We start from the raw sequence: 10,662 nt of genomic DNA, 5'->3' as shown, positions 1-10,662 counted from the left end.
TGGCCGGACTCCCCACGATTCCGCGCAATAGAGCGCCAATTCTAAAATTGAACCACTCCACACACCCACCAGTGAAACGCGAAGGTAATGGCACACCAATTACCTCAAGTCGCGGTGAAGAACCCCCTGGCCGCGGCGCACGGCGGACCTCCGATCCCGGTGAAGGATTACCGGCGCACAGAGCTTCGATTGCGCCCAACGGATCCACACGCGCACTCCAGAGACCGCGCAGAGGCAACCCGGCCCTCAACCGTGGCCTCCCCTGTGTTGACGGCGCGGGACCACGACGGCAGTGAGTTTGGCCCGAGAGAATCGCGATGGTGATTTGGTGGCTGGCGAGAGGTTGGGGATAAAGGAGAGGACGGAGATAAGGGATGGCGGCGCTCGGCTTTATACCCAAGAGGGCTCAGCATTGCGCCAGGCTCGGAGTCGTCATGGCGCCGCAAGCCCCGCCGAGCTCCCCGCGAAGTCGTTGGGGACGATTCTGACGGGGATGGTCCACCCGTCAACGAGGGACTCCGAGTCGTGCGATGAACGGGTGACAGGTGGGCCACCAAATCGGTGAGGCGCGCACGAGCCAGTGAGGGAAACGCGAGGGACTGACGTCGAGGCCCACCTGTCGGTGTAAGATACGGAGCAAGCAGGCGTGCGCGTGACCGACGGGCGGGGCCCACATGTCGGCGCAAAGGTCAGCTGGGCCGCGCGTGAGTGCGTTAGGTTAGGTGGGCCGAAATTGCTAGAGTGAGCCCAGTTGGGGTTTATTTCCTTTTCTTTTGATTTTTATTTTCTATTTCCAATTCCAATTTGAATTCGAATTTTAAATTCAAATTTGTGTCAAATTTATTCTCAAATCATATTGAGAAATTAAAATACAAGTTTTGGAAATACAATTATATTATTTATATTTTTATATCATTTCTCTTCTTCTCATTTTCAAAAACCCTAGGTTTAATTTAGGGCTTAATTCAATTTCTAGTTATTTTTATATTATTATTATTTTTATTTAATGCACAAACATATAAACTCCAACATGATGCACTTTATTTTATTTTAGTATCATTTGTTTTAATTAATCCCTCATAATTTTTTGGTATGCTCTTTTTATGATGCAATTATGGCACATACAATAGGGAAATCACTATTTATTCCTTGTAAACAATTTTGAGTATTACATATACTAACCGTGCTCGCGGTCATGAGCAACTCAGGACTCTCTGATGATTAATTTATGGAACTTAAATTCAATTTGTCATTTGCATTTGCATGGGTTTATTATTAATTTTGTTCTATTATGTTTATTATGGTTTGGTATTTACTTACATTTAGTAACTGCTAATAAAATTTTGACCAACTTATTAAAAGCAATGCTCAGCTTTAACCCCTATTGTTGATTAGCCTTACACATCATATGAACTCCCATCTTTTATGAGTTCATGCCACATTATTCCCCACAACTTGTTGAGCGATGAACATGTGTGAGCTCACCCTTGCTGTCTCACACCCCCCCCCCCCCACAGGAGAAGTACAGGTGGTTCAAGAGGAGCCACACAACGAGGAGTTCGATTCGATCTAGGTGGCGTCTCCCAGTTGACTTGCGCCAAGGATGATCCTTAGTTCGTTTTATATTTATAATTTATTTTGTAAGTCTTCCGCTATGTAATAAGTACTCTGATTATATTGTAACATTTATCACTATACACTTTGTTATTATATATGTTGTCTTCTTTGGCGCATGTATGAGATGCACCCGGCTTTGTCCCTTAAATCCGGGTGTGACACCCATCAACGGAACGTCACGAGGGCTCCACGACACTAGGTTCTCTGACACCACTTCCCTCATGTGAAGACTACTCTTCTGCACCAATCTCAACGCAGACGTCCATAGTGACCAAAGAATCCTCCAATCCTTCGAAGTCCTCAACCTCCTCATCGCTTACCGCCTAAAACAAAAAGAATAACATGTCAGAAACAACAAGCACAACACAACATTCCACCTCGACCAGGAAAACAAAAAGGACTTCACATGTTCCATCGCTCGGCCAGCTGTGTCCCTGACGACAGAGCGACCATGAGGACCCCACATCCAGTCAAACAACGCACCTACGACCTGCTTCAAAGTTGCGTTACTGACCTGGAGAACCTCCCAATCAAAATCCTGGTCGCTCCGATCGAATACCTCGAAGTGGCGGCAGCCCTCGCGAGAAAGGGCATTTGCACTGCCTTTGCAGGTGACAAGGGAAGCATAAGACGTTAGCCCAGTCGCGATAGAAGGAAGACTCGCCAACTCCTCTTGCAGCCAGCTAAGGAGGCGGGTGCCCAGTTCCCCACCCGACTTGTCGAAGGGGGCTATCTCAACGCCCAGGTCGTGATAGGCCTCAACAAAAAGTGTATGAGCGTGATCCATGGCCTGCGTGACAACCTCCACCTTCTCACGATGCGCCTTCGAAGTCCTCGCCTCTAGTTCCAACGCGGTGATGCACCACATCCTCTAGGTCGGTCGTCAGATCCTCTAGGTCGGCCACCACATCCTCTAGGTTGGCCATCTGGTGACTAAGGTCATCATTCTTCTTTTCAAGAACACCAACCTTATCCAAGAGATTCTGACTTTTGTTCTTCACGGCAGACTTGTCCCTTATGGCCTCGGTATGCTGTGTTCGAAGGCGCTCAACCTGACTCTCCAGTCGCTTCTTCTTAGTGCGCAGCTACGCAACCGTAGCCTTCGTGAGTGCTCCAGATGCCACTTGATCAGCAAAAGTAGTAACCTGCCACAAACAGACTTTGTAAAAAAACTCACATAGCACAACTGCTTCACAACAACTGTCGTGACATTGCGAGAGGTAGACACTTCGACGACCGCCCTGCCTCCATCAACATTAGCGCAGAATTGCGCCCATGGATTGGTGACCACCCCAGCCACAGGCTTCGCCAGGGTCACAACCAGACCCTGAACCTTCATAAAAAAGCCTCGTAGGTGAACACAAGAAAACTCGAAATGAGCATGCAGACATGCACAACACTTAACATTGGTCGTGTAGACAGGTGTGGGCGTCGAATTCACTGACGCCTTCAAGCAGGTAGTCCTCGACAGAAACATCGGGGACCACTGTGTCGGTCGCACCCACCTCAATACCCCTCGGTGTCGTGTCCTATCTAGCCCCGCTAGGCGGGGCGTCCCTACAGCCATACTAACCAGCGCCATGGTTGGAGGCATCGCTGCGGAGGCAGCCACAGTCTTCACAGCTCCGGACGTTGGTCCTCCAGCCGCGCCAGCATGAAGGGCCTTCATCTCACGAGGAGGATCCACCAGCCACAGCGGAGCCTTTCGCTTCTTTTTTGAAGACTCTCGGCGCTCCTTGTTCATCACAACTATTACAAAAGTGCCAATATTCTGCCTGTATACCAAGCTAGAAAAGTTGTAGAATCGTCCTCGCCCGTAGCCATCGGAATGCGATCATCCCTACACCACGCACCCCCAGTCACTTTCAGCATTCGAGCAGATGCTTCCCCTGTAAAGCCCTAAAATTTGTATAAGGTACAAAAAATAATAATACATGTATTTATATAAAAGTTTTTTTTAAGAATTATTCGATTTCCTTTTCTTTGTGCATACTCAGTTAGTGGTATTAAATTATTATTCAACTAAACAAATAAATGAATAAAGAAATGTGACCTCATGCCGATGATTTTGTTGTGATGCATTTTCTTTGAATAAAGGAATCAAGACTTAATTTGACCTCAAATGATAAATGAAAATATAAAACAGAAATGAGAAAAGAAAGTGTAAGTCACTTAAGTCTAGAATAAAATAATGGAATGACAATAAGTAATAATACCGAAAATAGTAGGAATTATATGACACACTAGGATTGGAATATGATTTAAATTTGAAACAGAAAGATGAATCAGATTTGGAATTGGAAGAGAAATTTGAAAACTTAAAGGAAACCAAAAACAGAAAAGAAAATATAAAACTTACCTGTTTACTTGGGCTCAAACTACATCAGCGGGCCCACTTCAGCTCCATCCCGCATGGCCTTACTTCACATCTTCGCCCACTGACAGCGTGGGGCCCTAAAATCAGCGCCTTCACCCATTTCTTGCGCGCTTGGGGCTGGACTCCTTCCCTCCCTGGCGAGCGGGCCCAGGGGACAGCTGCACACTCATGGGTTGCTCAGCGCACCGACCGGTGGGGCTTCCCTGTCAGGTCGATCCTCAATCTCGCGACGGCAGCTTCCGTGTTCGTCGGACACCGGGGCCGCGCGGGGAGGTTGGGTTGTTTTCTTCCCCGCGACTTCCGCGGGAGTTGCAAACCAATCGCCTCGGATCTCTACCGCGCATATATATACGGACAGCGCTTTCCTCTCAACCGAGCGGGTCATCTTCCTCAGCCGCACTCGCCGGCTTCAACGGACCGCATGCACTGGCCGAGTCCGCCGCCGCTTCCTTCAGGGATCTGTTGCAACGGCGCGCGCTGCCCGCGATAAAGCATCGAGATCGTTCTTCGCCCATATATACCCCGAGTGAGACCCCCTCCCGAAGCCATAGTCGTGCCCTCGTCACCCGGCGCCGTCGCGGATGAGAAACAGACTTCGCTGCCGTCGACGATTCGGGCCTTGGCGAGTGTTCCTATCCCAGCGCGTTGCTCGGGGGGCTTCACTCGGACCACGTGGAAGGCGTATGTATACTGAAATCAAGCACTGGTGGGTCGCGGTGCTGGCAATTCATCGCCAGAGTTGGTGCTCCTCCGTGTACTCGCCTTGAAACGTGGCCGGCATCAACTGCTACCCCAATCCACGGTATGAAACCCTCCACTGTGCTCACATCGACTCCTCCTTGCGTTACGCCAGTTAGCCATGAATTTTGGGGTCCGGGAGCTCGGGCGGGGTTGCGTCGCGAATGGCACCACTGTCCCTGGTGGGCGGCGCCGCCGTGGCTCAGCTGATGGTGGAAGACACGCTTGGTGCGTTGATCTTTTAACCATCGGCCACGATTAGTCGGGGGCGTACCGGTTCAATCCGTGGATCCACCACCGTTGATGTGTGTATCGATGGATGGGGATTGAATACGGCTTGATTGAATAGTGACCACAGATCTGAGATCCAACGGCTCACACGGCATACCGGTTCATAAAGAGGTTTGTGTAATCCGCACCGTTGACCCTGCATCCAGCGGTGCTCGTTGGCCACTACCCCTTCGGCCGACAGCTTTACAAAAGAGCCCCTGACTTTCTTAAAAATAAAACCCACCGTCCAGTGCGTGGGAAGCCTGAGTCTAGGAAATATTGCGAGTTAGCCCCTGCGGTTTCGGATAATTATGCGCCCAGTCCAGGACTCTATGAAAATATGGAAAATAATTTAGAAAATGGATTTCTAGTACCAAAATAACTCCAGAACTTAAATAATTTATAGAAAATTCATCTTAGCTCCTTTTTAATCCATTCCAGTTGCATTAAATTCATATTAAAATGGTTTATCGCCTGGTAACTTTATTTTATTATGAAACCTAAACTAAAATTTTATACTTAGTTTCTTTTGTACCCCTCACCTAGAACTTTTGGAAATTCATAACTTGAAATCCATAACTCCAAAATTAATGATTCCTGTTCCTATAATCTTATTTTAATGTGTAGATTAGTAATATGTATTTTGTTCATATGTTTGGTGTGATGTTAATTTTGCCTATACCATGTTTGTTTGTATTGCTACGATTAGCGTGAGGTCACGTGTCACCTGAAGAGCAAGTTGGTACCTGGAATCTCAAGTCCCGAGCAAGTTGTGCCCTTGATCACTTCTTTTTACCTACTCATGTTCTGATTAATCATAATGATCTGCATAGGTTAATTTTGATGGGACCCAATAGGTTACCCTAGTTTGTCTATCTTTATACCTTGTTTACCACTGAACTTTTTGGGTAGTACTTGCTAGTGCTTTATGTGGTTTTGGGTATGAAGATACATTATTCATGATCACACTTTTATTATCTGTTTATTATCACTGTTCATGATAAGATCATTATGTTAATTGGAACATGGAGCGACCACCCGGGAAAACAGTGCTACCACAAGGGTTTATGGACGCCCTTGGCTGATTAATTAGGAAAGCTAGTGGAGGACTACCTTACCCGAAAGGGGCAAGGGGAGTAGGGGAGTGGTCAGTGTAGGGAGGTCCTTGGTTGATTTTGTTGCGATGGCGGTCAGGCAAGAACCCTGCATTGGAGCTTCCTATAAACTGTAGCGGGTTTTCTGAAGCTAGTGGAACTTTGTAAAGGCCTTGTAGTGTTACCCTGCCTCGCCTCCTCAGTAGAGGTGTATGGGAAGTCGTGATCCCTTGGCAGATGGGTAACATGACTTGTGGGTAAAGATGTGCAACCTCTGCATAGTGTAAAACTGGTATACTAGCCGTGCTCACGGTCATGAGCAGCTCGGACCCTCACATGATTAATTTATGGAACTAAATCCAATTTATCATATGCATTGCATCGCAGGTGATGTTGTTACTTTTATTCTACTATTTAATTGGGTTTGTATTTACTTGTACTTAGTAACTGCTAATAAAATTTTGACCAACTTTAAAAGCAATGCTCAGCTCTAACCATCCTCTTTGGTAAGCCTTACACTTCACGTGAGCTCCCATCTTTGGCGAGTTCATGCACATTATTCCCCACAACTTGTTGAGCGATGAACGTATGTGAGCTCACTCTTGCTGTCTCACACCCCCCATAGGTCAAGAACAGGTACCACAGGATGAGGCGCATGGAGGATGCTGCGATGTGTTCGTGAGAGGTCTAGGCTGTCGTCTCCCAGTCAACTTTGGGTTGCTGGACCGTTGTCTCCTTATAATGTAATTACTTATTTATTTTGTATAGAACTCCTGTTATGTAGTAAAGATGTGACATTCGATCCTGTGCCATGATTCATCATATGTGTGAGACTTGGTCCCAGCACACCTGGTGATTATGTTCGCGCCCGGGTCTTGGTGCCCCGAAACCCGGGTGTGACATTCCCGTAGAGCAGGCGAAGACATGACCTCTCCTGGCTCAGCGCACGTCTTGGCCAGCTCCTCAGCAAACTTGTTGGAGACCCATCAACCTAGCTACCCTCGCTGACCCCTTTGTTTTGCCTCAACTTTCCTCCTCTTGTCCACTGGCGACATCTTAGCCTTACCCTTGGAGCACCATTCATTGACCCCCACCATGCCTGATTCCACCTTTCTTCTTCTGCCCCTCTACATCTCCAACATCAACATATACTTCTTTAGGATATGGTCCGTATTGGATGATGTTCAACTCAAACACATGATTCAATCTAACATTTGAACCCCGTATATCCTGGCTTTTTGGCGTCTCAGTCTTCGTCGAATATTTACCAACAATTTTCACTGCCTCAGCCTTCGTCTCTCTAACGAAGATTGCACCATTCCGTCCACGCAGATCAACGGTTAAGGCTAGACTCAACACAATCTGATCCTTCAAAAAATGGCATCGAACATAGTTTCACCCCCTAGCCATGCGCCAATGGCCACTACCCGCAAGCAATAAATTCTTCCACCAAGTCACGATTGTTGCTAGTTTTTGATGCATAGCACAAATCGTATTCGTTCGCATCCCCCTTCCCCACCTCAAACTACAGAAAGGCAACATAGCTGTGTGAACACAGAATGGTACGAGGTAGCCTGATAACTCCTTCGACGTCCTTCATCGCCATGTAAAACCAAAAACCCCACCAATTCTCCCACTTATTCTTCGCACACGACGCAATCTCAACAACCTCATCTGAAGTCTTCCTTGTCCTCGAGGTGAATGTGCGTGTGCCAAACTATGCAATCTTGCCACCAATGACTTTCTTCTACAAATGAAGGCAGTAATTCTTTGCAAAGACATCCACCAAAGGCTTCCCCCATATGTAGCCTCCACCCACATAAACTTCACCAGCACCACCATAGCATTCAGTGTAAGATGATGGAGTTGGACTTTGAATCGAGCTAGGACCTCGGTAACAAAGCGGAGCACAAGCAAGCGAAGACTGGCTATGAAAAACACCTCAAAGACGATCAGCTCCCCTCAGATTTAGGGACCTCTTTGACCCCAAAACATGTCCCACGATGCCTCCAAAATAAGCCAACTGATGCATTTCATACATGCACCTCAAGGAGATCTGTGATATCCTAAACTCCATCGTATACCTCGGTAGCAGTTCCACGACCGATGCAGGATCGCTAACCGTCTTCTCTGATGACAGCATGCTTGATGACACAGTCACGACGGATGATGACAAAGAAGAAGACAATATTACATACCATCCGTGGCGGCGAGCAGTTTGCTTCACTCGAGCCAGATCACCAGCGATGAGCGATTTCGCGATGCAGTTGGCGCTAAAAAATTTTTCCGACGACATCGACGATGGTAGGCAGAAATGGCTCAACATGCGCGAGACAAAAATCTCCCCGCGGTCAGCACCGACTTTTATAGCTCACGAAAAATGCTTCGAGAAACCAAAAGTCGCACGGTGAAACGTCACTTCTCAATGGTCACATTACAAAAACCTCTAGGGGACCACTTCAACCTGTGATCGGGGCAGTGTTCGACCACCTCCGGAAAAAAGCTTCGAAACCAGATCACCAAGTTGAACCAATCCCTCGGGGGGATAGTGTTGGAGTGAAGGCCGAACGTCCCCTCGATCAGTCTAACCCAACCATGATCAAGCAGACTTTGACGCAGGTGCAGATTGTTAAGGGGCACTTCGATTTGTGTCAACGTCCAAGTCTTCGACCTCAACTTTTAGAGGGGACGAAGTGAAAGGCCTCAATAGCCGAAGGGGGCTCGCTTATTCTCCATTTTGTGTTGAGCTGGCTATCGACACCGTGAAAGGGAAATGTGCCCTTGGGCCATTTCTATAAATATTTGGTGATTATATGTCCAACACATATTGTTTTAAGGTGATGTGTGCCAAGTGTTAAAGAGATGCAAATAAATAATAAATGTAAGCTCTAGACGCTTGGTAAATTATTTTATATGTTAAACATTCTTATCTAAGTGCCAGGAACTAAGCTAAGTAAAGGCTAAAGGAAGATAAGAAAGGACCGAAGAAATGGTGCTGACTGCGCAGCACCGGACAGTTCGGTGCCCATCACCGGACAGTCCGGTGCACGGTCTGCGCAAACTCTCTACTCTCGGGTTTTTCCTCGCTACACCGGCTAGTCCGCGCGAGGCACCAGACAGTCGGGTGCTCTAGTCGTGCAACGGCTATCTGCCACGTCGACGAGCGCCAACGGTCACATGGTGCATCGGACGGTCCAGTGCCCACACCAGACGGTTCGGTGCCCCACAGAAAAGGAAATCAACCAATCAGGGGATTCTCTACCGTGTACTGTGCATGTACTGTTCACTGTCTGGTGCGCCACCGGACAATCCGGTGCACCGACGAATAGAAGGCAAGAATTGCCTGCCAAATGGAGTTCCAACGGCTCCTAGCTGCCTTGGGGCTATAAAATGGACCCCTAGGCACATGGAGCACTACACCAAGCATTCTCTAAACATCCTAAGATGCCTAGACTCCGCAAATACACACTTGAATCATCGTGACTTAGATTTGAGCACTAAGTGTGTTGTGAACTTGTGGCATTGTTCTTGTGTGCTCTCTTCTTGACTTATGTGCGTATTGTTGTTGCGATTCTAGTCTTGTGTGTGTTTCTTTCCCTCCCTTAATCTTGTGTTTTTCTTGTGAACAACGTTGTAAGGGTGAGAGGCTCCAATTTGTGGAGATTCCTCACAAACGGGAAAACATCACTAAGGAAGAAAACCGTGGTACTCAAGTTTGATTGCTGGATCACTTGAGAGGGATTGAGTGCAATACTTGTTCGAAGGAGGTCACCATAACGTGGAGTAGGCATTGGGCGAACCATGTGATAAAATCACCGTGTCTCTTGTGACATCTTTTATTGTGATTGGTTTCTCTTCTTGAGTTCTCATTTAATCACTTATGCTATTGTTCCTAAGTTTAATACTCATTCTAAGGGAACAATCAAGTGAAGAGTTCTCACTATAGCATCTTGGTTTTGATCCAACTAACATTTCATAACCAAGTTTGGACTATTTAGTGTTTGATTTTATAGGATCACCTATTCACCTCCCTCTAGGTGCTCTCAATTGGTATCAGAGTCGTACTCTTCATTTAGGGACTAACCTCCCGAAGAGATGGATCCTAAGGGTAAGGGGATGGTGATCAACGACAAGGAGAAGGAGTCCCTCTTCAACGAGCCAAGAGATGACAAGCCCACTGACTCAGGCTCGAGACACAAGAAGAAGGACGGGTAGAAGAAGAGGCGCATAAAAAAGATCATCTACTATGACAGCGACACCTCCTCCTCTTCACCAAGGGATGACGACGACGAAGACTCTTCGTCGAAAAAGAAAACAATTAATCAAAATTATTCCTTTGATTATTCTCGCATCCCCTACAATTCGAATGCCCATTTGCTCTCTATTTCACTTGGAAAACCCCCACACTTTGATGGAGAGTATTATTCTTTTTGGAGTCAAAAAATGCGTACTCATTTATTTTCCCTCCATCCTAGTATCTGGGAGATTGTTGAAAACGGAATGCATTTTGATAGCTCTCACAACCCTGTGTTTATCAATGAGCAAATACACAAAAATGCACAAGCT

Source organism: Zea mays, chromosome 2, assembly GCF_902167145.1.
Source record: "Zea mays cultivar B73 chromosome 2, Zm-B73-REFERENCE-NAM-5.0, whole genome shotgun sequence".
Lineage (NCBI taxonomy): Eukaryota > Viridiplantae > Streptophyta > Magnoliopsida > Poales > Poaceae > Zea > Zea mays.
This window is presented reverse-complemented; position numbering follows the sequence as displayed.